Source organism: Engystomops pustulosus, chromosome 10 (genome assembly GCF_040894005.1).
Source record: "Engystomops pustulosus chromosome 10, aEngPut4.maternal, whole genome shotgun sequence".
Taxonomy (NCBI): domain Eukaryota; kingdom Metazoa; phylum Chordata; class Amphibia; order Anura; family Leptodactylidae; genus Engystomops; species Engystomops pustulosus.
In genome coordinates this window covers 33,962,559-33,989,904 of record NC_092420.1, presented here as the reverse complement: position 1 = coordinate 33,989,904, position 27,346 = coordinate 33,962,559, and positions in this window count along the sequence as shown.

The following is a 27,346-nucleotide window of genomic DNA, read 5'->3' as shown; positions in this document are numbered from 1 at the left end:
CCCCCCCGCCCCCAGTATAAAACAATTCTGGCCCCATGTATTGTATTACCGCCCCCCCCAGTATACATCAATTATGGCCACATATAATGTATACAGTATTCCCTCCCCCCTCCCACAATAACGACACCTCCCCACTCCCCCACATAAAATAAGTTACAGTACATGAAAAATAATAAAATCATACTCACCTGCAGGCAGCTGCTCCCTCGGCGCGCGGCCCCGGTCTTCAAGCGTCTCTCCTGTGAGCCGCGGCTCCGCACAGTGACACAGGCGCATGACGTCATGACGCCTGTGTCACTGATTAGAACGGAGCGACGCAGCTGCCGGAAAGGCGCTGTGTCGCTCCGCATATAAATCGCGCCTGTGTCTTAAAGAGACAGGCGCGATTTATTTAGCTGGTGGGCGATTCGGGCGTAATGGACGCCCGAATCGCCCACTTTAGAGCGGCGAATTTCGCCGCCCTTTACAGGGACCCGCATTCTGCCGCCTGAGGCGAGATTTTCATCTCGCCTCATGGCAGATGCGGCCCTGGCGGTACGGTACAGTGGCACATATATGAGTGCACTGTACCGCAGCTGGGTGCCATTGTGGCTAAATGGGCGCCCTGCAACGGCAGGGTGAAAGGGCCTTAGTGCGGGTTTTACCCTGTGTAATTTTTGTATTTTTGTCCATGTTATAAAATTTCAATAAAGCATCAATGGATATTTTCTCTCTTTTTGTATTTGGTCATATGTTTATATTGGGGAATAGACTCCCGTAAACAAAACTGTTAAATCAGATTATAACACATTTTCTATAACAGAATATATTTTGTCCTAAATGTGAGAAGAAATAATACAAATGCCTTTTGATCAGCAACGTGATGAACTAAAAAAAACAAAGGTAACTGGAAACATCTATCTATTTTATCTCTTTTGCTCAGCAGTGAAATGCTTCTCATCCAGAATATTTATTCATTTCCAGCAAGGTGGGATAGGAACAATGTATCGTATTCAGCAATCAATGGAGTCATCACTGGCTTTGCTGGTTCTCTCTGGGCTTATTAGGAAAGTTGTGTATTTTTTTCACACTACATTAACCCTGTATCTCATTCACACCTTCCCATTGATTCCCTTTCATACTGACTCTTCTAATCTCTAAATAATATTAATTCCATCATATAGGTGTCAGACAAGCTCTACAGCCCTAATGAATCTCTAAAAGGCTAAAATCAAGAATATCCTCGACGCCTTTACCCAAGGATCAATCGGTAAAGACATCTGTAGAGAACATTAGTACAATAACATTTTCCTGAGGTTAAAAAGCTATTTATTTGTCAATGAAGTATGCAAATGTGTAGCAGGCAACACTAGACAAAATTACAAATTGACAAAAAAGTATGAAAGTTCTATAGTGTATTTTTATCATAAAAGAGAATCTTTTTCCTTCAGTTCGCATAAATAAATACAAAAATATTAAAATATTAACCGCGTAGGAACTAAGCCCTTCTCAGTTTTGTTTGTGCGTTTCATTCCCCTCCTTTCAAAAGCAACTTCTTTTAGGTTTTCTCATTTATATATGTATGATGTCTGGTTATCTGCAGGACAATTGAGCTTCCTAATGGCAGTATTTAATATTCTTTGCAATGTACCTGGAAACTGAAAAAAAAGTGGTAAAATTGAAAAAAATATAAATAATATATAAAAAATATAAAAAAATATGCAGTTGCCCATTTTCTTATAGACTTTTATAGCTTTCACTCTCTGTAGTCCAAATAACACCTCCCCATTACTCTGTAGGTCAGTATAATCACGGATATACAAAAATTTGCTGTATTCTTTTATACTTTGGTTATGGAGATTTCTAAGGTGTCATTTTTTGTGGGGCGAGATGCTATTTTCATGGGCCATTAGTCCTTGATGACAACCTTTCATTACATTGACCGGTGGTTAAGAGGATAAAATATCAAAATATTGGAGTGCAACCTTTACCTCTCGTGAAAAATAACATGAGAAATATAAAATTAACCCAATAACTTGCTTATATGATTGTTTTTGAGTGAACAGTGTTGAGTGTTTTTGAGTTTACCACTATGATAAATGCCAACAAAAAGCGACAAACAAGTCCAAACATAAAAAGATCTTTTTCATGAAATTGTAAAATGAATCAAAAAAATCTTCAACTGACCTGACTTACTCAATCCATGTTTTGAGTAACTTTGATGACAAATACATTTTTTCAAAATGTATATAATTAATTTTTAGGCGCACACCGAACTGTGAAAAGTTTACAATGATTACAATGTATCTTCTAATTAATATATATATTTATATATATTGGGGCAGATTTACTTTACCCGGTCCATTCGCGATCCAGCGGCGCGTTCTCTGTGCTGGATTCGGGTCCGGCCGGGATTTATTAAGGCAGTTGCTCCGACGTCCACCAGGTGGCGCTGCTGCGCTGAAAAGCATCGGAACACACTCAAGTTCACCGGCCTATTCCTAGTGAAGGTAAGTGCAAGCTCCGCGACACATTTTTTGTTTTAAATGCGGCAGTTTTTCCGAATCCGTCGGGTTTACGTTCGGCCACGCCCCCGATTTCCGTCGTGTGCATACCTGCGCTGATGCGCCACAATCCGATCGCGTGCGCCAAAATCCCTGGCCAATTCAGGGGAAATCGCCGCGAATCGGAAATATATGGGTAACACGTCGGGAAAACGCAAATTGGGCCCTTAGTAAATGACCCCCACTGTCTGTGTTGGGGCACACGATGCATAAATATATATTGGGGCAGATTTATCAAGCTAATATTTCTAGATGGCAACCAATCACATCTCTATTTTACCAGTCTCATGAATATTTTTAAGGGGAGCTGTGATTGGTTGCCATGGGCAACTAGAAATATTCTGACTTTCAGACAGCTTGATAAAACTGCCCCATAGTGTCCATGTTGGGACCATGTTACTTATCCAATCCACATAAAGTGCATTGGGCATAATGCCCTCTGCCGCGATTCACTAAGATCGTGCGCCCGATATCCTGCATGTGTTGCTTCCCCGCTCAGGTCCAACGGAGTTCCCTTTCTTCTTCCTGGTGCATCTAAGGGCATTGTCTTGCATCATGATTTGAGTGTTAAGTCCTGCGCTCAGTTCGAATCAGTCGGATCGTCAGATGGCGCCCCCCCCCCATTTTTATTGCATGAAAGCCAGCACAGCTGCACCAAAATCTGATTGCATGCGACACAATCACAGCGAAAACCCCTGTTAAATACCTGTCAAAGCTGTGCAATCCCCAAATACAGCGCAAAGTCTGACAAAAGTGCGATCCAGCACCCTCAGTAAATAAGCCCCTATGTGTATATATAGTGTCGGTGTTGGAGGCACAGTGTGTATATAGTGTCCCTGTTGGGGGGCACAGTGTATATATGGCGACTGGGTTGGGGCACAGTAAATATCTATATCCATCTATAAAGGGCAAATTATATAATTATATCTCTCTGTAAGGGGGCACAGTATATATCTATATCTCTTTGTAAGCGGCACAGTATATATCTATATCTCTCTGAAATGGGGCACAGTATGTTTCAATATCTCTCTGAAATGGAGCACGGTATAGGTGCTGTACTTCTGTATATTGTTTGGTGCTGTATCTATGTATTCAGCTCTGTTCTGGTGCTGTATTTATGTACTACACTATTACAGTTATTTATAGCAGGCAATATATTGTAATGTGAAGTATATTATATATTTTTTTATTAAAAAGGGAGTCACTGTAAATGGTGAAATGAATTCTGGGAAGGCAATGTCTAGACCAATGCAGTGGGATGGCGCTGCATACAATATAATCTATACATCCGGCAGCACTGAATATAATATTTTTTTATTTGAGGAGGATTGATATGAGCAGCATTTTATATACTTAATCACGTTGGAGTGGGGGAGCACTTTTTTAAAATTTGCCCTATGAAGTACATTACCTAGAAACTGCCCTAGTACTGAATTTGTACGGCTTTTGCACACAAAATGTTAAACCATTACCAACAAAACAAATCGGTTCAAAGGCTATTGTGGAAACAGAAATATGTTTGCTAAGATGCAAAATCAGGTTGACAGATCACATTTAATGAATGCTGCCTTCAGCTTGCAGGGAACTTCAGAAATAGTATGCTGCAGATTTCTGATGGGTTACATAGGCCAGGATTATGGTTTCTATAGCAATTAGACTGCCAGAGGGATAAAAGGAGGAGATGTTGGACTAAAGGTAAGAAGCAGAAATAGAACTTCTGCAGATTCCTAACAAGTCTACAACATTAATTGTATCAGCACAGAGCTGTGTATGTGAAGACGTGCAACACAACAATACAGGTTATCCATATTTATAAAGCAGAAAAAATGCAGAGAGCAGCAGAAGAAAGAAGTGTGGTTCCTGCGGTGACGTCACATACTGTGTGTGTACTTACTGTATTTGGATTTACCTTAAAATGTCATCATCTATAAGCAGTGACAGTGACAGGTTAGTGTAAAAATGTGCTGAGCACTATACAAATCTTCAATTTTGTACCCTGCAGGTTAACATTGCAGGACCACTTAGATATACATGTGCCAGGCCCAGTACATTGCACAATAAAGGGTGCCCCTGGTGACCATGTCACAAACGTGTTTGCTGAGATCCCATAATGCATTACGGGAGGACTTTAAAGGGGTTTGCCCAAGAAAGAAAGTGTTCAAATCTTCATCCCTTAGTGATCTTAACTAGAGATGAGCGAACATACTCGTCCGAGCTTGATGCTCGTTCGAGCATTAGCGTACTCGAAACTGCTCGTTGCTCGGACGAATACTTCGCCCGCTCAAGAAAATGGCATCTCCCGCCGTTTTGCTTTTTGGCGGCAAGAAACAGAGCCAATCACAAGCCAGGAGACTCTGCACTCCACCCAGCATGACGTGGTACCCTTACACGTCGATAGCAGTGGTTGGCTGGCCAGATCAGGTGACCCTGGGATAGACTAGCCGCTGCCCGCGCTGCTCGGATCATTCTGTGTCTGGATGCCGATAGGGAGAGAGCTGCTGCTGGTCAGGGAAAGCGTTAGGGTGTTCTATTAGAATAGTGTTAGGCAGGAGTGATTCTACAAGAACCCAACAGCCCTTCTTAGGGCTACAATAACGTTATACTTTTTTTTTTTTATTTACAGCTAGTACCATATTGTGAGGAATTTGCAGGGGGACTTGCTACCGTTGTGTTTAGCTCTTAGTGACACACATATCCACCTCAAACACCAAAGTGGGACAATTTATTAGGGGTTGGATTTCAATTAGGCACAGTCTGCCAGTTTCTTTTTATTTTACGTTTATTATTTCATAACTCAGCGTCATCTCATCTGGCATAGCAGTGTGCTTTCATACTTGGCTAGAAAATAGCCATAGGAGAATCCAAACGGCTTACTTAGGCCTACAATAGCGTTATATATTTTATTTCTGGTTGATCTGCTGGTGGCTGTCCTTGCTGTAGTGCATCTACTACCATATTGTGAGGAATTTGTAGTGAGACTTGCGACCGTTGTGTTTAGCGCTTAGTGACGCACATATCCATCGCAAAGACCGAAGTGGGACAATTTATTAGGGGTTTGATTTCAATTAGGCACAGTCTGCCAGTTTCTTTTTATTTTACGTTTATTTTTTCATAACTCAGCGTCATCTCATCTGGCATAGCAGTGTGCTTTCATACTTGGCTAGAAAATAGCCATAGGAGAATCCAAACGGCTTACTTAGGCCTACAATAGCGTTATATATTTTATTTCTGGTTGATCTGCTGGTGGCTGTCCTTGCTGTAGTGCATCTACTACCATATTGTGAGGAATTTGTAGTGAGACTTGCGACCGTTGTGTTTAGCGCTTAGTGACGCACATATCCATCGCAAAGACCGAAGTGGGAAAATTTATTAGGGGTTGGATTTCAATTAGGCACAGTCTGCCAGTTTCTTTTTATTTTACGTTTATTTTTTCATAACTCAGCGTCATCTCATCTGGCATAGCAGTGTGCTTTCATACTTGGCTAGAAAATAGCCATAGGAGAATCCAAACGGCTTACTTAGGCCTACAATAGCGTTATATATTTTATTTCTGGTTGATCTGCTGGTGGCTGTCCTTGCTGTAGTGCATCTACTACCATATTGTGAGGAATTTGTAGTGAGACTTGCGACCGTTGTGTTTAGCGCTTAGTGACGCACATATCCATCGCAAAGACCGAAGTGGGACAATTTATTAGGGGTTGGATTTCAATTAGGCACAGTCTGCCAGTTTCTTTTTATTTTACGTTTATTTTTTTAATAACTCAGCGTCATCTCATCTGGCATAGCAGTGTGCTTTCATACTTGGCTAGAAAATAGCCATAGGAGAATCCAAATGGCTTACTTAGGCCTACAATAGCGTTATATATTTTATTTCTGGTTGATCTGCTGGTGGCTGTCCTTGCTGTAGTGCATCTACTACCATATTGTGAGGAATTTGTAGTGAGACTTGCGACCGTTGTGTTTAGCGCTTAGTGACGCACATATCCATCGCAAAGACCGAAGTGGGACAATTTATTAGGGGTTGGATTTCAATTAGGCACAGTCTGCCATTTACTTTTTATTTTACGTTTATTTTTTCATAACTCAGCGTCATCTCATCTGGCATAGCAGTGTGCTTTCATACTTGGCTAGAAAATAGCCATAGCAATAGGATAGCATCGTTTGGTTTTAAAAACTAAAAAACACAAATAAAACACAAAAAAAAGTAAAAAAAAAATTAAAGTTATAACTTTCATTTTCAAAATGTTTAACCCGAGGGCTAGGGGTAGAGGACGAGGGCGGGTACGTGGGCGTCCAACTACTGCAGGGGTCAGAGGCCGTGGTCCTGGGCGGGGTGAGACACCACCTGCTGATGAGGGAGCAGGGGAACGCCGCAGAGCTACACTCCCTAGGTTCATGTCTGAAGTTACTGGGACTCGTGGTAGAGCACTGTTGAGGCCAGAACAGTGCGAACAGGTGATGTCGTGGATTGCCGACAATGCTTCGAGCAATTTGTCCACCAGTCAGTCTTCCACGCAGTCCACCCATGTCACCGAAATCGGCACTCCTCCAGCTCCTGCACCTCAGCCTCCTCCCCCCCAGTCTGCCCCCTCCCAGCAAAATTTGGCATTTGAACCGGCATACTCTGAGGAACTGTTTTCTGGACCCTTCCCACAGTCAAAAACCACTTGTCCGGTTGCTGCTGAGCAATTTTCCGATGCCCAGGTTTTCCACCAGTCGCAGTCTGTGGGTGATGATGACCTTCTTGACGTAGTGGAAGAAGTGTATAAAGAGGTGTCCGACGATGAGGAGACATGGTTGTCAGACAGTGGTGAAGTTGTTGTCAGGGCAGGAAGTCCGAGGGGGGAGCAGACTGAGGGATCGGAGGATGATGAGGTGACAGACCCAAGCTGGGTTGAGAGGCCGGGTGAACACAGTGCTTCTGAGACGGAGGAGAGTCCTCGACCAGAACAGGTTGGAAGAGGCAGTGGTGGGGCCAGACGGAGAGGCAGGGCCAGAGCAGGTGCATCAGCGCTAAATGTGTCACGTAGTGAAGCTCCCGTGGCGAGGGCTCCCGCGGCGAGGGCTAGATTTTCAGAAGTCTGGAGGTTCTTTAAGGAAACACCGGATGACCGACGGACTGTGGTGTGCAACCTTTGCCAAACCAGGATCAGCAGGGGTTCCACCACTACTAGCTTAACTACCACCAGTATGCGCAGGCATATGAATGCTAAACACCCCACTCAGTGGCACCAAGCCCATTCACCTCCGGCCGTGCACACCACTGCTCCTTCCCCTGTGTCAGCTGATAGTCAGCCCCCTGCCCAGGACCCTGGCACAAAAACCCCATCGTCGCCTCCACGATCCTTCATAGCATCCACCAGCGTTCAGCTCTCCATACCCCAGACGCTGGAGCGGAAAAGGAAATATAGTGCAACCCACCCGCACGCCCAAGCCCTTAATGTCCACATCTCCAGATTGCTTAGCCTGGAGATGCTGCCCTATAGGCTAGTAGAGACCGAGGCCTTTCGCAACCTCATGGCGGCGGCCGCCCCTCGGTATTCGGTCCCCAGCCGCCACTACTTTTCCCGATGTGCCGTCCCAGCCCTGCACCAGCACGTGTCAGACAACATCATCCGTGCCCTGACCAACGCCGTTTCTGACAAGGTCCACCTGACCACGGACACGTGGACGAGTGCTGCCGGGCAGGGCCACTATATATCGCTGACGGCACATTGGGTTAACTTGGTGGAGGCTGGGACCGAGTCTGACCCTGCGGCTGGTCATATACTGCCGATGCCGAGGATTGCGGGGCCTACCTCAGTCCAGGTCTTTCAGGCCTACTATGCCTCCTCCTCCTCCCACCCCTCCTCCACCTCCTCCTCCGAACTACCATCCGTGGGCATGGCGCCATCAGTCGCTAGCTCTAGGCACAGCAGCAGTGCCGTCGCTTAGCGACAGCAGGCGGTGCTCAAACTGCTGAGCCTAGGCGATAAAAGGCACACCGCCCAAGAACTATTACAGGGCATCACGGCGCAGACTGATCTGTGGCTGGCACCAATGAACCTGAAGCCAGGCATGGTTGTGTGTGACAACGGCCGTAACCTGGTGGCGGCTCTGCAACTCGGCAGACTGACACATGTGCCATGCCTGGCCCATGTGTTAAATCTGATAGTTCAGCGTTTCCTCAAGACATACCCCAATCTGTCTGATTTGCTCACGAAGGTGCGCCTCATCTGTGCGCATTTCAGGAAGTCCGGCACAGATGCTGCCACTCTCAGGGCAGCGCAGCGCCGCCTCCAACTGCCCGCTCACCGACTGTTGTGCAACGTGCCCATGAGATGGAATTCAACATTAACCATGTTATCCAGAGTTTACCAGCAGCGCAGAGCGATTGTAGACTGCCAGATGTCAACTTCCACCAGAACTGGTAGTCAGGTCAGTCAGCTTCCTCAAGTCTACAATGAGGAGTGGACGTGGATGTCTGATATCTGTCAGGTGCTGAGTAACTTCGAGGAGTCAACACAGATGGTCAGTGGCGATGCCGCCATCATCAGCCTCACCATCCCGCTGCTTGGCCTGTTGAAAAACTCTCTGATCAGCATGAAGTCGGAAGCTTTGCGCTCGTCACAAGAGACGGGGGAAGAAGATTCCCTTGTTGATAGCCAAAGCACCCTTAGGTCTGTTTCTCAGCGCATATCGGAGGAGGTGGAGGAGGATGAGGAGGAAGAGGAGGAGAATGTTGGCGAGACACAAGAGGGGACCATTGTTCAGTCCTTCACTGTTCAGCGTGTATGGGCAGAAGAAGAGGAGTTGGAGGAGTTGGAGGAGGAGGAAATGGAGAGTCAGGCCAGTGAGGGGGGTTAATTCTTGCGCGTTGGTACTCTGGCGCATATGGCAGATTTCATGCTAGGCTGCCTATCCCGTGACCCTCGCGTTCAAAGAATTTATTCCAGCACCGATTACTGGGTATTCACTCTCCTGGACCCACGGTACAAGAAAACTCTTTCCACTCTCATCCCTGGAGAGGAAAGGAGTGTGAGAATGCATGAATACCAGCAGGCCCTGGTGCACAAGCTGAAACAGTATTTCCCTTCTGACAGCGCTAGCGGCAGAGTGCGTAGTTCTGCGGGACAAGTAGCGAGGGAGAGTAGGCGAGCAGGCAGCTTGTCCAGCACTGGCAAGGGTACGCTTTACAAGGCTTTTGCCAGCTTTATGTCACCCCAGTAAGACACTGTCACCTGTCCCCAGTCTCGGCAGAGTAGGGCTGATCTTTACAGAAAGATGGTGAGGGAGTACGTAGCTGACCATACCATCGTCCTAAATGATCACACAGCTCCCTACAACTACTGGGTTTCAAAGCTGGACATGTGGCACGAACTGGCGCTGTACGCCTTGGAGGTTCTTGCCTGCCCTGCCGCTAGCGTGTTGTCCGAGCGGGTTTTCAGTGCAGCTGGTGGCATCATCACCGATAAGCGTACACGCCTGTCGACTGACAGCGCTGACAGGCTGACGCTTATTAAGATGAATAAAGCCTGGATTTCTCATAATTTCCAATCTCCACCAGGTGAAGGAAGCTCAACCTGAATAATTTATGCACTCCTCCTCCTCATTTTCCTCCTTCTCCTCCTTTTTGTACACTAAAGCAGAGGAAACTGGCTATTTTTTGACAGGGCCCACTGGCTCTAGCTATAGTACTTTATGCATTTAATTTTTCTGGAGGGCCACCTACCTGGTCCTCTGTTTTAAACAATTTTTGGGAGTGCCACATACAGGCACTCAATCTATTCAATTTTTCTGGAGGGCCACCTACCTGCTCCTCTGGTTTGAAAACTTTTTTGGACTGCCACATACAGGCACTCAATCTATTTCATTTTTCTGTAGGGCCACCTACCTGCTCCTCTGGTTTGAAAACTTTTTTGGACTGCCACATACAGGCACTCAATCTATTTCATTTTTCTGGAGGGCCACCTACCTGCTCCTCTGGTTTGAAAAATTTTTTGGACTGCCACATACAGGCACTCAATCTATTTCATTTTTCTGGAGGGCCACCTACCTGCTCCTCTGGTTTGAAAACTTTTTTGGACTGCCACATACAGGCACTCAATCTATTCAATTTTTCTGGAGGGCCACCTACCTGCTCCTCTGGTTTGAAAACTTTTTTGGACTGCCACATACAGGCACTCAATCTATTTCATTTTTCTGGAGGGCCACCTACCTGCTCCTCTGGTTTGAAAACTTTTTTGGACTGCCACATACAGGCACTCAATCTATTTCATTTTTCTGGAGGGCCACCTACCTGCTCCTCTGGTTTGAAAACTTTTTTGGACTGCCACATACAGGCACTCAATCTATTTCATTTTTCTCGAGGGCCACCTACCTGCTCCTCTGGTTTGAAAAATTTTTGGACTGCCACATACAGGCACTCAATCTATTTCATTTTTCTGGAGGGCCACCTACCTGCTCCTCTGGTTTGAAAACTTTTTTGGACTGCCACATACAGGCACTATCCAAATTAAATTGTCTCCATAGCAGCCTCCACACGTTGTCTCCATTGCTACCTCCAAAAGTCGTCCATATAGCTGCCTCCATACATCGTCCCCTTATCAAACGAGGTGTGTCAGGCAGAAATTTGGGTTGTTTTCATGGATTCCACATCAAAGTTGTTAACTTTGTCGCCACCCTGCTGTGTTATCCACAAAATATACTGGAAAACTTTAATGATTAACCGATATTATTTCAGCGCTTCTTGCGCATCTGTTGATTACACTGCTGTGTAATCCACAAAATATACTGCCAAACTTTTACCATTTACGGATATTATTTCAGCGCTTCTTGCGCATCTGTTTACATTCCCCTCACCCGCCATATCCCAAACTTATAAGAACGCTACTGCACTTAACTTGGTGGAGGCTGGGACCGAGTCTGACCCTGGGGCTGGTCATATACTGCCGACGCCGAGGATTGCGGGGCCTACCTCGGTCCAGGTCTCAAAGGCCTACTATACATCCTCCTCCACCCACCCCTCCTCCACCTCCTCCGAATTACCATCCGTGGGCATGGCGCCATCAGTCGGTAGCTCTAGGCACAGCAGCAGTGCCGTCGCTAAGCGAAAGCAGGCGGTGCTCAAACTGCTGAGCCTAGGCGATAAAAGGCACACCGCCCAAGAGCTATTACAGGGCATTCCACATCAAACTTGTTAACTTTGTCGCCACCCTGCTGTGTAATCCACAAAATATACTGGCAAACTTTTATCATTTACCGATATTATTTCAGCGCTTCTTGCGCATCTGTTTACATTCCCCTCACCCGCCATATCCCAAACTTATAAGAACGCTACTACACTTGATCTTATACAAAAGGTTCTTAGAAGTGCTGTTTGGGGAGTAGCCTAGAGACAGGGGCTTGGATTGGCGAAAGCTCGCCTGGAAGCGGAGCGCCAGCTCCATCCCAAGATCCAACTAACATAGTTTTAACTGCAGCACCTTTAATCTACTACTAGTTCACTGCCTCCATACATGGTCCCCTTATCAAACGAGCTGTGTCAGGCAGAATTTTGGGTTGTTTTCATGGCTTCCACATCAAACTTGTTAACTTTGTCGCCACCCTGCTGTGTAATCCACAAAATATACTGGCAAACTTTTATCATTTACCAATATTATATGAGCGCTTCTTGCTCACCTCCTTTGGTTCCTCTCTGCCACCCATTGGTTTGAAGCCTGAGTCCATTTAGGGTATGTCGCCATGACACTCTCTAGCCTGCCGCTGCTGCCGCTGCCTCTGCATGCCGTCCCCTATAGTGTCAGGGTCAATTATTGGATGTTTTAGATGCTATCTAGCTTCATTCTGTCACTCTGTCATGGCCATGCTGTTGCCCATAATTTTGGCATAATGGTGCATTTAAGCAGCCTCAGAGGCATCCATGCATGCTGCCCCTGCTGTTTCCTGTCCATTTCCGTGGTGTTTCCATCCTTTTCTGAGGTTTCCAGGTGTTTGGCCAAGCTTCCCTGTGCAGAGCCTTGGTCCCCTTGAAAAATGCTCGAGTCTCCCATTGACTTCAATGGGGCTCGTTATTCGAGACGAGCACTCGAGCATCGGGAAAAGTTCGTCTCGAATAACGAGTACCCAAGCATTTTAGTGCTCGCTCATCTCTAATCTTAACATGATAAAGATAACTTTTAACTCCTTACTTTGCAATTTTACTCAGTTTTGCCTGCTTTTGCTCCTGTCCCTGCATTAGCTCAGTGTAAAGTCAGCTGTGTGGGCAGTGGCATACCAAGAATCCAGTGGGACCCAATGCAAACTTAGAATCGTGGGAACCCATATACCTACACCCACAATGCCATCCCCTTCCCACATGTAATACTTCAAAACACACACACACATATATATATGTGTGTGTGTCCACAGACAAATGCACACATACACTATACATGCAAAATAAACATAAATAAACACAGCACTCTGTATACTCTACACAAATACAGATACAATGACAGCAAATATAACAAACACATAATACACACCTGTACAACACTAATAATATTGCAGTAATGAATACACCACACACATAAATATATACCAGCTGTGAATATACTTTACATTACAATACAGTGGAAAAAAATGATTACACTACAAAGATGCCATTAGGGAGATATAGAGATCACTGTATAATTCAGTTGTAGCTTCAACCTTCTATCTCTGATCTGTCCTGGTCTTCATCTTGGTGGTTCCTCTCAGATGACAATTCTTCTCCATCAGTTACACAACTTTAATAACTTCTACACCCATGACTTATTGCTACAGAATTTATGACAAGATATCTTCAGCTCTGTGCAGCACATCCTAGAACTGCATCCCCAAAAACACCACAGTCACTTACAGTGTAATAGATAAAATCTCCTAATTTATATTCGAACCCACTAATTTACATACAGCATGACACCTATTATTAATTTAGTTTTACTCCCATTCATTAATTAATGATGGGGTGCAGGGTTCCATTTAAATTTATGGGGAATTGCTTTGCTAAATATTAAAGTAGCAAAGCAGCCCACCAATCTCTTTGTAGCCAGCAATGCCCCAGATAATATACAGCACAACAGCTACTCTCACTAGTTAAATTAGTTAATACACTGTTCAGCAGCTCTCCCTCTTATATACACCCACACAGCCCCCCCCCTCTCGGGCATTGACGATGACTCCGCAGGTATCGAGGCCCCCCCAACCGGCAGGTATTGCCACCCTGCCCACCCCGCAGGTATCGCTACCCCCACCCCAGTTCACAGCTATCACCAGCGGCCACAAGAGGGCCCATGCTGGGAGTGTGAGTCTTGGTCTTTCTCGTCCCGTTGGTCTTTCACACCCTGCTAGGGATCTCACCCACACATTACCACCACCACTCGAGCATACCCCTGTGCCCACTGCCCTTTTCCCATGACTACCCCTGTGTGGCCCCTAATTTCTTGCAGGTGCAGCTTAGTGGTTCCGGTGTCCTTGGGGCTGCAGCCAATGCCAGTCTTGTTTGGGAGGAGCATGGTGTCCTGGTACTTGTTCCTCTGGCTTGGGCTCATATTGCTCTCAGGCCAGAGGCGGCTCTCCCTCTCCACACATAGCAGGATCGGGGCAGCCAACAGTGGAGAACAGAGTCAACATGGCACTGACAGCAACTACAGCAAAGATGAAATGTGTGGCACTGAACTGCCTTCGCCTCATGCATGGACAGGAAGCCATTGTAGTACACAGTTGTTTTCTTTGCTGTATCCACAATTTCTGTCACTGCCCGTGCCCAACACACGAGACAGCGACACAGAAGTAAACAATAGTAATAAAGCCCGCTCCACGAATGAACGAAGGGGGGGGCTCGTTCACGTGAGGGAATCCAACCTGACAGAAAGACCTGCTTGACCATAGTCAGGAAGAGTTTATGGTTGTATCCATGGGAAACTGAAGGAGACAGGTTATAAGTATTTGATTTTTTAAATCAAAATATGTTATTTTTCTATTTTGAATGTTATTAATAATTTTGCCTTCATGGGAATACCCCTTTAATGTTAATGTTGAACCAAGAATTTCATTTTTATCTACAAAATTGTGAATGCAGCTTTGACTACAATGTATGTTCTAAGTAATACAGGGCTAAGACCATACCTGAATAAATGTGACTGCATACATAGATGTGTTCACTGAGCCGTCTCTTGTTGGTATTGCATGTTATTCGTTGAATGATTTTAAGGGTGTTATCGGTAGTTTGAAAAACATGGCTGATTTCTTCCAAAACCAGCTTCTCTTCTCTTTGGTATTATTTTTGTAAGAAAACAGCCATGTTTTTCAATCTTCAAGCAACCCCTTCTATTGTCAACTATTGAAGGTGGAGTGGCCTAACAAGAAGCCATAAAAGTGGCAAAAAGATGACAAAGCTGCAATGATACTAGACTGTCATAGTATTGTATATTATTTTATTACTGCCAGAACAAGGGCAGGATAAACCTGGCTTTGACATGGTGATGTTGTACCACAATTCTTCTACATAGAGGCAAGGATGAGTGGATATGGGAGTGGGATTTGGCATATTATTAGACCATGCCACATCTTGACCTATATAACTATTACTGTGTAATGTCTGGGAGCGTCAGTGGGCTCAGGGTCAGTGCAGGTGACAATATACCTGCTGAAATTGTGCACAGATGTCCTCTTTACAGAAAATCATGCTACATCACAACAATGTAGAAAGTGATTGAACAATACATAATAGTACCTTCTATAATGGGAAAGTAACAAAGGAAGACTGTGACAGATTGCATATCAGTTCTGAGAGATCTGCATGGGCTGTGAAAGATGGCAGATCTGTGTGGGCTTGGCTATTGGGTTAAGTGGGTATATACTCTATAGCCAAGTGGGCTCTATAGAAAGGGGCTGAATCAAATTTCATAGAACAACAATATATCATTCATCTCACCACCTTGGTGCATAAGGTCTATAGTGGATAGTGTCAAGTTTTGTTCTTGTTCACACAACCTCAGATTCTCTAATACTGATAACAATCATAGGTGAGCTCAGGAGAAGAAATCAGACCAAACAACGTATGGTATAATATCTTAACTTCTGCAAACTACTAGGCAGATGTGATGCTTTATTCCCGTCACAAAAGATTTTTACAGAAACCCTCAGTGGGCTGGACCTGGCGTGGTTAGCTAAAGATAAGAAGTAATGTCCATAGTTCATTGGTTAGTAAATTATAATATGATAATCGCAGAAACTAAGGCAGTTTCTTCTTGTAGTGGGCAGTATCGTTATTCAGCCAAGGCCACATTCTTTCACTGCACAGGGCTCTGTTATCAATCTTCATCCATAGTCTGGCCTCATCTTAGTTTTCAGCATTTAGCAAGTATATGAAAAATAAAAACATTTTCATTAAACATATAACAATACTTCACAATAGTTCAGACTCCCGTAGTGCTGGACACAGTGCAAAGATGGCAAAGTATATACTTCAGTATAAGCCGACCCGAGTATAAGCAGAGACACCTAATTTTAACACAAAAAGGTGGAAAAAAATATTGACTCGAGTATAAGCCGAGGATGAGAAATGAATTGATCATAGCCCCAGTATATAGCCAGCCCACTGTAGTATATAGCCTGACAACTTCCTGTAGTATATAGCTTGCCAGCTTCCTGTAGTATATAGCCTGCCAGCTCCTCGTAGTATAAAGCCAGCCAGCAACCTGTAGTATTTAGCCAGCCCCCTGTAGAAGTTAGCCTGCCAGCCCGCTGTAGAAAATAGTATGCCTGTAAAAAAAATAAACTGACTACTCACCATTCCAACGGCCCGGGCAGCTCCTCTTTAATCTTCAGGTGCTGCTGATATCACAAAGTGCGCCAGACGGGCCGTGCGCACGGAGCTGTTGCTGACTTGGCACCGGCTTGAAGAAAGAAGAGGCACTGACTACGGATCTGCCACAGACCTGCCGTGTACATGAAGATGAAGAGGAGCTGCCCTGGCCGTCAGAATGGTGAGTACCAGATACCTGAGTATATGCCGGGTATTTAAAAATTGCGCTGAAAAACTCGGCTTATACTCAAGTATATATGGTAATTATAATGCCCTGAAGTTACAAGTTCTTAAACAAGTCACTGAGCTCCTGCTTATGGTACAGTTATAGTAATACAAACTACAGACATATTATTACAGTTCACCATCAGTTTGCTTTTGAGCTCAAGTGAATCAACAGATTCTTCAAAGCTTATATGCTATTTGTACTTGTAAGTTGATATTTCATAAATCTGACACCTGTTTACCCAGCAGTGAATCCATGTAATCCATGCTGGCAGCCAAGATGTTCTCTAATCCCTAAACAACGCTCTAATCCTCGAACATTTATACAGTTGCCTAAAAGAGAAAGTTATGGGTAATAAAGACACCTGGCCCCTTCGAAAATGGTCATTGGGTCTATGACCTTATTACCATATGCACTTGTAAATTCTGATCCCATCAGCAATTCACATTGTCCCCTATGCCCCAGGAGCCATGTGTTACAAATTAATAATATATGTTATGAAATGTGAGTTGGACTGTGACTTATGTTGCTTTATGATGAGATGCCGTGATCATATGGATTTAATGGTTCACTGCATACATTCTATACTTTAGCAGATGTTATGCCTGTTGGTACACACATAGGAGACCATGCCCTACTTTGGCATAGTCAATTCTTATCATAAATTGAATCTTGAGTTCTACTGTCAGTTGGGAATTATATACATAGTGCATAATAGAGTTTAGAAAAATACAGATCATGCTGCTCTATATACCGTAAGTACAATGCAAGCGCACAGAGAAGGGGAGTATTTGCCTCTTGCGACTCTCATATTACAGAGACTCCTCGGTCTTTATTATAAGAGGTAAACAAGCAAGATGTAGATTTACTAAAGAGAATAAGTCTGAATAATAACCAAAATAATAATTGCACCAGATTCAGCATGTATAAGACGCATTCCCCAACTTTGCTGAAAATAATGTGGTTTGTATCTGAAAAGAGAGTGATTAATTATATAGTGTACCAAAATGCACCCAACCATTAGTGCATTTTTTATGTAAAATTAGACAACAAATACTCAAATTGCATCTAGATCCACTTTATTTGTTAAGAAGAGTTAGCAACTATGATAAATCTGGCAGAACTGGAAAGTGTCCCATCTAATTGTAACCAATATGCCAATTGTTTCACAGACATCAGACACATGGGAGACTGTTTATAGGTAGTTTAATGAGGGGAGACAAAAGGGATAGGGATCCATGAAATGCAGCCTTCCAAAAAGCCCTGCCTTCTTACTCGATCTTACTAAAACTGGTGGCCAGTAATGTCAGTCACAACTGTTTCTGGACCAGAGCAGGCTGCAAAAGTATAAGGGGATTGAAGGGAGAAGATGATTTAAATTTGCTGGTGGCTAATCCCTGGGGGGTTTCAGTTGCAGTAAGTGCAAGGGAAGGGGGGAGAAGTGTTCCTGCACAGTATAACAGCCTGTGAAGTTACAGCATGGAGGGATTTTGGTATTGTGTCCCAGAGCTCTTCATGGTTTTAGAAGGCAGGAGGCCATTATAAAAACTATAATCTAAAGAAGATCTATGGTTTTATGAGTAAGTGTACCTGGTTTAATATGCCTGCTTTTGATGGCAGCATTTTATGATAAACTTGACTACACTTTTTGTTGCAGTTAAACGACTTAGATTTCTTCTTTCTGCTGGATCCGCTAAGAAACACCAAATAAGTATGCTGGCAGATTCCCTGCAATGTCCTTGCAGGTTACAGCCCTATCTAAAGCAGATATACCACCCTGATAAGGGCAAACCTACTTCGAGGAACATGCCATGATTGGGAGAATTTACTTAATCTGGCAGCTGCTGGATGGTGGAGTGGACAGGTAAGATGGAGCCAGAGACTGACCAGCATACACACAAGCACAAAGAGGGACAAACAGGTCAAAACCACGATGGTGGTGAAGGCACAGAATTGAATTACTAGATAGCTCGAGTAAACATAGCAGAGGTCAGATACATGGCATAGCAAAGTAATAACATGCAATACAGGGAAAAGTATGAGATGACTAGGAAAACAACAATGTGTAATGGATCTTGGCAGATATATAAATGAGTACCTGGACACCATCCCCAGCAGCTGACTGTATTCCTTGTCCATCACCCTGGTAACTCTTGCTGGACTGGGCTGGGTTGAAGAGAGTTGGGTGTGGCTGAATCAATCCCAACACAGAAGCAACCTAAGCCACAGTTCACACACAAAAACACAAAGGAAAATTAATTTCCACCTAAGCCACACTCTGCATAAAGGGGCTTTGGCACACATGTTACATTTACAAATGTATCATACACATATCAGAAAAATAATGATAAAATTGGAATGGCAAAAAGAAAAGTTTATTGGATACATGAATATTTTTCTATTTTTCGAAAACATTGCATATGCACTATATACACTAAAGCAAGAATATGCTTAAGTGACAGTAAAATACAAGAAAATATTGAGCCTACTATATTTCTATTGCTTACTGCACATCATAGAAAATACTTACCTTCTTACAGCTATAGATGCTTAAACTGCTCCCAAAGGTGCAATTCTAGAATGTCAACTGCTGTACTGTATAGTCAAATCCTATTTAAATAGAAGCTTGTAATATTCATTATTATCATTAACATTTTTATATGTATTTACTTTTAAAATGCTTAAAGGGCATCTACAACCAGGATGAAGGACTGTATGGACTGTATGGAAATGAGCCTGAGGGGTAGATGCCCTTTAACATAGATGCTTAACACACAAGCAAAGACTAATCTTACACACATCATTTAAGTTTTAATGGACAGAAGTTGTTTAGTCTTTGACATAACAATGATCATATATGGCTTTGTAGCGCTGTTAGGGCAGAGATGTGATCTTAGAAACTGTTTGTTTCTACTTATAGGTTCAGAGGTACAGAATCGGAAGGCAGCGGTGAAGTCGTGGTCAGGCAGAAGGTCAGGACAGGTGGCACAGGATCGGAGTCAGGGACAAGACAGACGGTCAGGACAGGCGGCAGAGAATCAAAGTCAGGAACCGAATCGCGGTCACAACAGATAATCAAAATAACTCAGGAACAACACAGGAAAGTTTTCTCTGAGGCACAAAGATCCGGCAGGGGATATAGGAAGGGGACGGCTATTTATCAGGGCAGGCGGCCGGCCTGCACCAATCATCGGCTCGCTGGCCCTTTAAATATCACAGAGCCGGTGCGGGCATCCTCGCCTCCCTGGAGCCAGGGACGGTGAGTGAGGCTGCGGTCAGGCTCCAGAAGCACAGGGAGGCACATGGGTGCACCTGTGAGCACCCGTGACAACTGTAATTTCCTATAGACGCAGGACTCCTCTTGCTGCATGTAAAGAGTTAACACTGTCTGTATGGAGAGTGTTCAGCCTATGGGCTATCTCCATATACCCCTTGAGCTTTCTCCATAACCCCTTACTGTACTATTATTTTGGTTTGAGGCAAAGGGGTTAAAGGAAACCTGTTGCCAAATTTGACCCCATTAAACTAGTGATCTTCACAGAGTACTTTTTTATCCATGTATGGAGCTTTATAAGGGGCTTGATGAACTTGATGAAAAAATGCTTTTGTGCCATTTTCTTGTGGGCACTGTTTTAATGCCTTTTACTGTACACTCCATATGACACTGCCCCTTTATTCTTTGGTGTGATTACAGGGATTCTAAAATTGCATAGGTTTAATTATGTTTTAATCGTTTATAGAACGTTATAACCTTTTATACAAAAAAAAGTCTTCATTTTGCTATCTTCCAGTATGAAACATTTTCATACTTTGGCATATGGAGCTGTGTCATTCTTTGTAGGAGGTGATATCATTTAGATTGATACCATTTTGGAAAAAAAGTGGCACATCAGACATTTGAGTGCTATTTTGCATTAGGGGATACAATGCATACAATCCGGAATAACCCTTTTTATATATTGATAGTTTGGGACTTTTGGGACTTGGATCTACCCAACATGTTTATGAGTATTTTATTGTTTGTTTATTTTTATATTAGTTATGATTTGTACTTTTTTTTTTTTTTTTAAGGTTTTGAAAAAATATGTTTCACTATATTTTTATATCCCTTAGAGCAGTGTTCCTCAACCACCGGGACATGGAACACCCGGTCCTGGGCCACTGCAAAAAGACCTTAAAATAAAAAAGTTTTTTTTATTTTTATGGGGCATTGCAGGGGACATTACAATGGGGGCATTGCAGGGAGGATTGCAGGGGACATTACAATGGGAGCATTGCAGAGGACATTAAATGGCAGTATTGTAGGGGATATTGCTATTGGGGCATTGCAGGAGACAGTACTATAGGAGCTGCGCTAGGGACATTACTATGGGGGTGGTGCAGGGGACATTACCATAGGGGCAGGGCAGGAGACATTACTATGGGGCTTGGCAGGAGAGAGTACTATTGGGGGCTGTACATTTTTGAGGTGGCTCTGATTTGAACATTTTATTAATGAATAGCGGCTACATTTATCACAATAGGCTTATACTCATGTATGGAAGCCTCTCCTCAGTGCAAGACATATGAAAGCCGCATATTGGGGCAGATTTACTTACCCGGCCTATTCGCTATTCTCTGCGGTGGATTCGGGTCCGGCCAGGATTCATTAAGGTAGTACCTCCGACGTCCACCAGGTGGCGCTGCTGCGCTGAAGAGCATCGGAACGCACTGGAGTACACCGAGCCGGGCTGAGTGAAGGTAAGCGCGTGCTGAGCGCCAATTTTTTTTTTTAATGCGACGGTTTTTTCCGAATCCGTTGGTTTTTTTTTCGGCCACGGCCCACGATTTCCATCGCATGCATGCCGGCGCCGATGCGCCACAATCCGATCGAGTGCGCCAAAAACCTGGGGCAATTCAGGGAAAAGCGGCGCAAATCGAAAATATTCGGGTAACACGTCGAGAAAACACTAATCGGGCCCTTAGTAAATTACCCCCATTGTGTGCAAAAAACTATTGAAGGACTCCCAAACTATGAGAAATAAGACTCTCTGGTCTGATGAGACAAATATTGAACTTTTTGGGGTAATTCTAAGCGGTATGTATGGAGAAATCCATGCACTGCTCATCACCTGCCAAATACAACCTCAACAGTGACACATGGTGGTGGCAGCATCCTGCTATGGGGTGTCTTTCAGCTGCAGGGACACGACAACTGGATGCAATTGAAGGAAAGATGAATGCGGCCAAGTACAGATATATGCTGGATGAAAACTTATTCTCCATTCTAGTCTTCAGCTGACTGACTGGAGGGAGTAGACTTTCTTAAAGTTATTACTTTTGATCTGTGGCTCCTAGAAACACAGTTCTGGCGTGTATTTTTAGGAAATTGTAAGCAAATATAAATAAAATGGTCCAATACAGTTGTTAGCAGGGTTGCTCATTTTTATTAAAACTATCTTTTTTGTATATATTTTTCAAGGCAGGGTATTAGTCAGACTCTAAGGCAGTACATAAGGTTTCAGGGCACTGGAAGGGCCTGATAATACACAGAACAGTGAGACACAGGAGAAATGTGTAATCCCAGTAGCTGTGAGACAACAGCAAACTCACTGATATACACTGTAGAGAGGAGGGCTGCTAGACAATAATGTTTACAGGTCACATAATGTTCATTAACAGTGCTATTAATTTTTTTATGTGTATATATATATATATATATATATATATATATATATATACCGGCGTATAAGACGACTTTTGTCTGTCTTCTCTGGGGTCGTCTTATACGCCGGTAATCCCGACCGCGGTTGGGTCCCGGTGCATGGAGAGCGCTCACGGGCTGAGCCCTCTCCATAGCCAGTAAGTCTTTGCTGCATATTGCAGCAAAGGCTTACCGGTAACACCCGCGATCGGTGCTAGCACCGATCGCGGGTGTTTTCACAGCGTGGGCTGCCAGCAAAGCTGCCGGCAGCCTCAAAGAGATAGCGGCACACGGGCGCCGCCATCTTACCTGGGATCGCCGCTCCCCGTGACGTCATCGGCGATCCGTCTCCATGGTAGCCTCGGGTCTTCCGAAGACCCGAGGCTATTTCGTTTTAACCCCTTCATTACAATGTGCTGAATGAGTAAAATCCCCATATACTGCCATACTGTAGTATGGCAGTATATGGTAGGATCGATCAGACAACCTAGGGTTAAAGTACCCTAGGGAGTCTGAAAAATAGTATAAATAAAAATAAAAAAAAGTAAAAAAAAATAATAATAATAAAAAAACCTAAAATTTAAAATCACCCCCCTTTCCCTAGAACTGACATAAATATAAATAAACATTAAAAATCATAAACACATTAGGTATCGTCGCGTCCGAAAATGCCCGATCTATCAAAATATGATAACGTTTTTTCAATGCGTTTAACCCCGTAACGGAAAATAGCGCCAAAAGTCGAAAATGGCACTTTTTTGCCATTTTGAAAAATATAAAAAAATCTATAAAAAGTGATCAAAAGGTCGTACAGTCCTAAAAATGATATCATTGAAAATATTATCAAATTTCGCAAAAAAATGACACCACCCACAGCTCCGTACACCAAAATATAAAAAAGTTATTAGCGCCAGAAGTTGGCAAAATCAAAAAAATAATTTTTGTACAGGAGGTTTTCATTTTTGTAAATGTATGAAAACATTATAAAACCTATACAAATTTGGTATCCACGTAATCGTACCAACCCAAAGAATAAAGTAGACATGTCATTTGGGGCTCTCAGTGAAAGCCGTAATATCCAAGCCCACAAGAAAATGGCAAATATATATTAAACTCTATATTTTAAACAGGAAAGTAGGGGGGTCGTCTTATACACCAGGTCGTCTTATACGCCGGAATATATGGTATATATATATATATATATATATATATATATATATACACACACACACTGGACACAATTATAGGTATTCTTTATACCAATAACCATGGGCTCTCTCTCCCTGTTAATACTAGCCCATTGCTGCAGTTTTTTAAACTCCCTACTACCTGCCACATCTATGTCAGCATAATCCACGGTTCGTGTTCTGCGGCATGTCATTGTACTTTGTGTCAACACAGGTTAAAAGCAAATCTCAGCCAAACCAATCAAAAGAACACCTTTATGGAATACATTAGCCTGGTAAAATATGTAGTTGGTACAGCATATACAAGTAATTTAATTTATTTGGGTCATATTATATTTCCCTTTAAAACTCACTTCTCTTTCTGCTAGTAAAAGAGTGAATACATGCAGACTTTTTCATACTCTTCGTATTTCTCAGAAGACCATGCAGCAAAGAGTTAGTGGCTTAGTCACATACTTTTCAAATTAATAGTACGGTAAATTATTTTTCTTCCCGTTTCTGGAGACAGTGCTTTGCAAATTGGGCAAACGTTTATAAATGGTAATTTCTATTCCTTCTAAACCCAGATACGGTTAGTGCACACCATCCAGCTGAAGTCAACTTCTAAGTTTCTAAGCTTAATCTTCACAACTTGTATTATTTGTGCTGGAGACTTTGGAGCAGAATTTCATTGACATTTGCAGTACTGAGACTTGTGCAGTGAAGCTTATTTTCTGTAGCATTGCAGCTTCATCATATCTCATCCTGGCATATACTCAATGCAACTGAGAAAATCAAATAGCAAAGAATATCTTAAATTCCGCATGACTTTGATCTCTCTGTGATTATACTGCCTCGTCTGATCCCCAGTAATATTTACAGCGCTACATTTCCTGGGGGACTTGATCTGCTGATGATGGAAAAAAATGACCCTACATTTTCCAGGCTAATGTAAATTCACCTTTACTCCCTGAGATGTTTACATTTAAGATACATTTATACTTTGGGAACATGGAGGTCATGAAGGTAATGCTATATTTGTTAGAGAATCAAGCACTCAAATGTAAGATCCTTTACACAGCAAACCCAAGGTTAAGTCTCAAAAAATATACAAAATGGATGTTAATATAAAAACTCCCACAGCTGGACTAAATGATATATGTTGCAAGAAAGTGAAGTAATGAGGATTTAGATGTCATCGTGGAACTACAACTTAAACAAGAGGGGTCTAGAGGGAATTATCAAACAATTTGGGACACTTTTGGCAAAAAGAAATGGGAATTTCTGGTAAATACAATATTTTTATAAAAATCTTCTTTATAAAGGACCTGTCACCCATAAAACAAGCACTAGGAGCTGCTTACTAAGGTAAGCAGCTCCTAGCGCTACCTCATTTTTAGCAGTGATAAACTGTCACGCAGTACAATAGGATGAGGGGGAGGTCAGAGGTGCTGCTTCTTCCCCTAGACCGCCCCTCCCACTTCATAGGATGGCGGTGACTGCCAGTCTTCATGCGTCAGTCACTGCCTCCTAGTCCTGCCCCCCCATGAATACGCTGGACCGCTTTGTGTACGGTCCGTAGTTCCTATTGTACTGCACGGCAGTGTCTGCTAGCTTTATCCAGAGGTTCCGATAAAGCTATCAGTTTATCACTGATAAAAATGGGCGAGCACTAGTGCCTTTTTCATAGGTGACAGGTCCTCTTTAACTAGTTACTAGTACTGAAAACTTGTAAAATGAGGGAAGAGTTAAAGAGGTTGTCCCTCAAATGACATTTATCCTGGAAGTACACCGCAGGAAGGGGAATGGAAACTGGAAAGGGACACAGCAGTGGTTTTCTGAAAAATGGGACAGAGTTTTGAGTAAACTCTTTTCTAAAAACAATGTAATTAGAGATGATGCTCGTTCGAGCATTAGCGTACTCAAAACGGCTCGTTGCTCGGACGAGTATCTCGCCTGCTCGAGATTGAGCATTTACTTAAGGAAGAACAGTGAAGAATACAATGAAAACAGTGAACACAGGATCATTTAAGTGAAGAACACAGTGAAGAACACATTGCAGACGTTTCCGTACATCTGCTAACTGGAAACATCTGCAATGTGTTCTTCACACATATTGTTCTTCACATACTATTGTGAAGAACACCGTTCGGCGCGTGTGTCTTCCGATAAGTTAGCAGATGTACGGAAACATCTGCAATGTGTTCTTCACTGTGTTCTTTCAATGTGTTCTTTCAGTGAAAACATCTGCAAACATCTGCGATGTGTTCTTCTTCAGTTTTCTTTCAATGTGTTCTTTCATTGAAAAATGCTCGAGTCTCCCATTGACTTCAATGGGGTTCGTTATTTGATACAAGCACTCGAGCATCGGGAAAAGTTCGACTCGAGTAACGAGCACTCAAGCATTTTAGTGCTCACTCATCTCTAAATGTAATAAAATGTCATTTGGCCACTTTTTTCTTCATTGCTGCAGCTTCCTGTTCTGTATACATATAGTACAATGAGTATTCTTTAGCTCACATTAATCCTTCTTGACCAAGGGTCATTGGTACCTAAAAGTACAGGTCAGTTTTTGCAGTTTGGTTATGTTCTTATTTAAATGATTCTATCTTTGGTACAGATTTACATATCACGACAATTTTTACTTTGTTTTATTCATGACATATGAGACTTTAACTTTAAAAAAAAAAAAAATATTTTTATTGAATTATTTTTTTACAAATAGACATGGAATATATGTTTATACTTTTATCTATAATCACATTATAATCTTTTATTAACCCAAAAAATTGGCCAATTATCCAGCTAGGGTTTAATAAAAAGAAGAAATGGAGAAAAAGAAAGGGGGGAGGGGTGGGTCAATCCAGCATTATTATTTTATTAAACAATTAACCATTTCTTCTAGAATTATATCTGATTTTTGAAATGGTTTTAATTCTTTACAATTGATATTCCCAATCGCTTACATTTGGGGTGTCTTAGATATCCACTTTCTAACCCCTTTTTTGAACATTTGGACCTGTTAATGTAATTATATTACGGTACCCACAATTAATATATCTGGGGTTGATGTGATCCATCTGGGATATAATACTTATCTTCTTGTGCACATTTTCTCAAAATTGCTAAATAAACTTGTAGTTGGAAGACTTTAACTTGGTAGCAGTACTATGTTTATAGAATTAGTTTTCAAATAACTAAAAAAGTGTAAAAATATAAATGTTAAAATGTGTAGGATCAATATTAGAGATGAGCGAGCACTAAAATGCTCGGGTACCCGTTATTCGAGACGAACTTTTCCCGATGCTCGAGTGCTCGTCTCGAATAACGAGCCCCATTGAAGTCAATGGGAGACTCAAGCATTTTTCAAGGGGACCAAGGCTCTGCACAGGGAAGCTTGGCCAAACACCTGGGAACCTCAGAAAAGGATGGAAACACCACGGAAATGGACAGGAAACAGCAGGGGCAGCATGCATGGATGCCTCTGAGGCTGCTTAATCACACCATTATGCCAAAATTATGGGCAACAGCATGGCCATGACAGAGTGACAGAATGAAGCTAGATAGCATCTAAAACATCCGATAATTGACCCTGACACTATAGGGGACGGCATGCAGAGGCAGCGGCAGCAGCGGCAGGCTAGAGAGTGGCATGGCGACATACCCTAAATGGACTCAGGCTTCAAACCAATGGGTGGCAGAGAGGAACCAAAGGAGGTGAGCAAGAAGCGCTCAAATAATATCGGTACATGATAAAAGTTTGCCAGTATATTTTGTGGATTACACAGCAGGGTGGCGACAAAGTTAACATGGAAGCCATGAAAACAACCCAAAATTCTGCCTGACACAGCTCGTTTGATAAGGGGACCATGTATGGAGGCAGTGAACTAGTAGTAGATTAAAGGTGCTGCAGTTAAA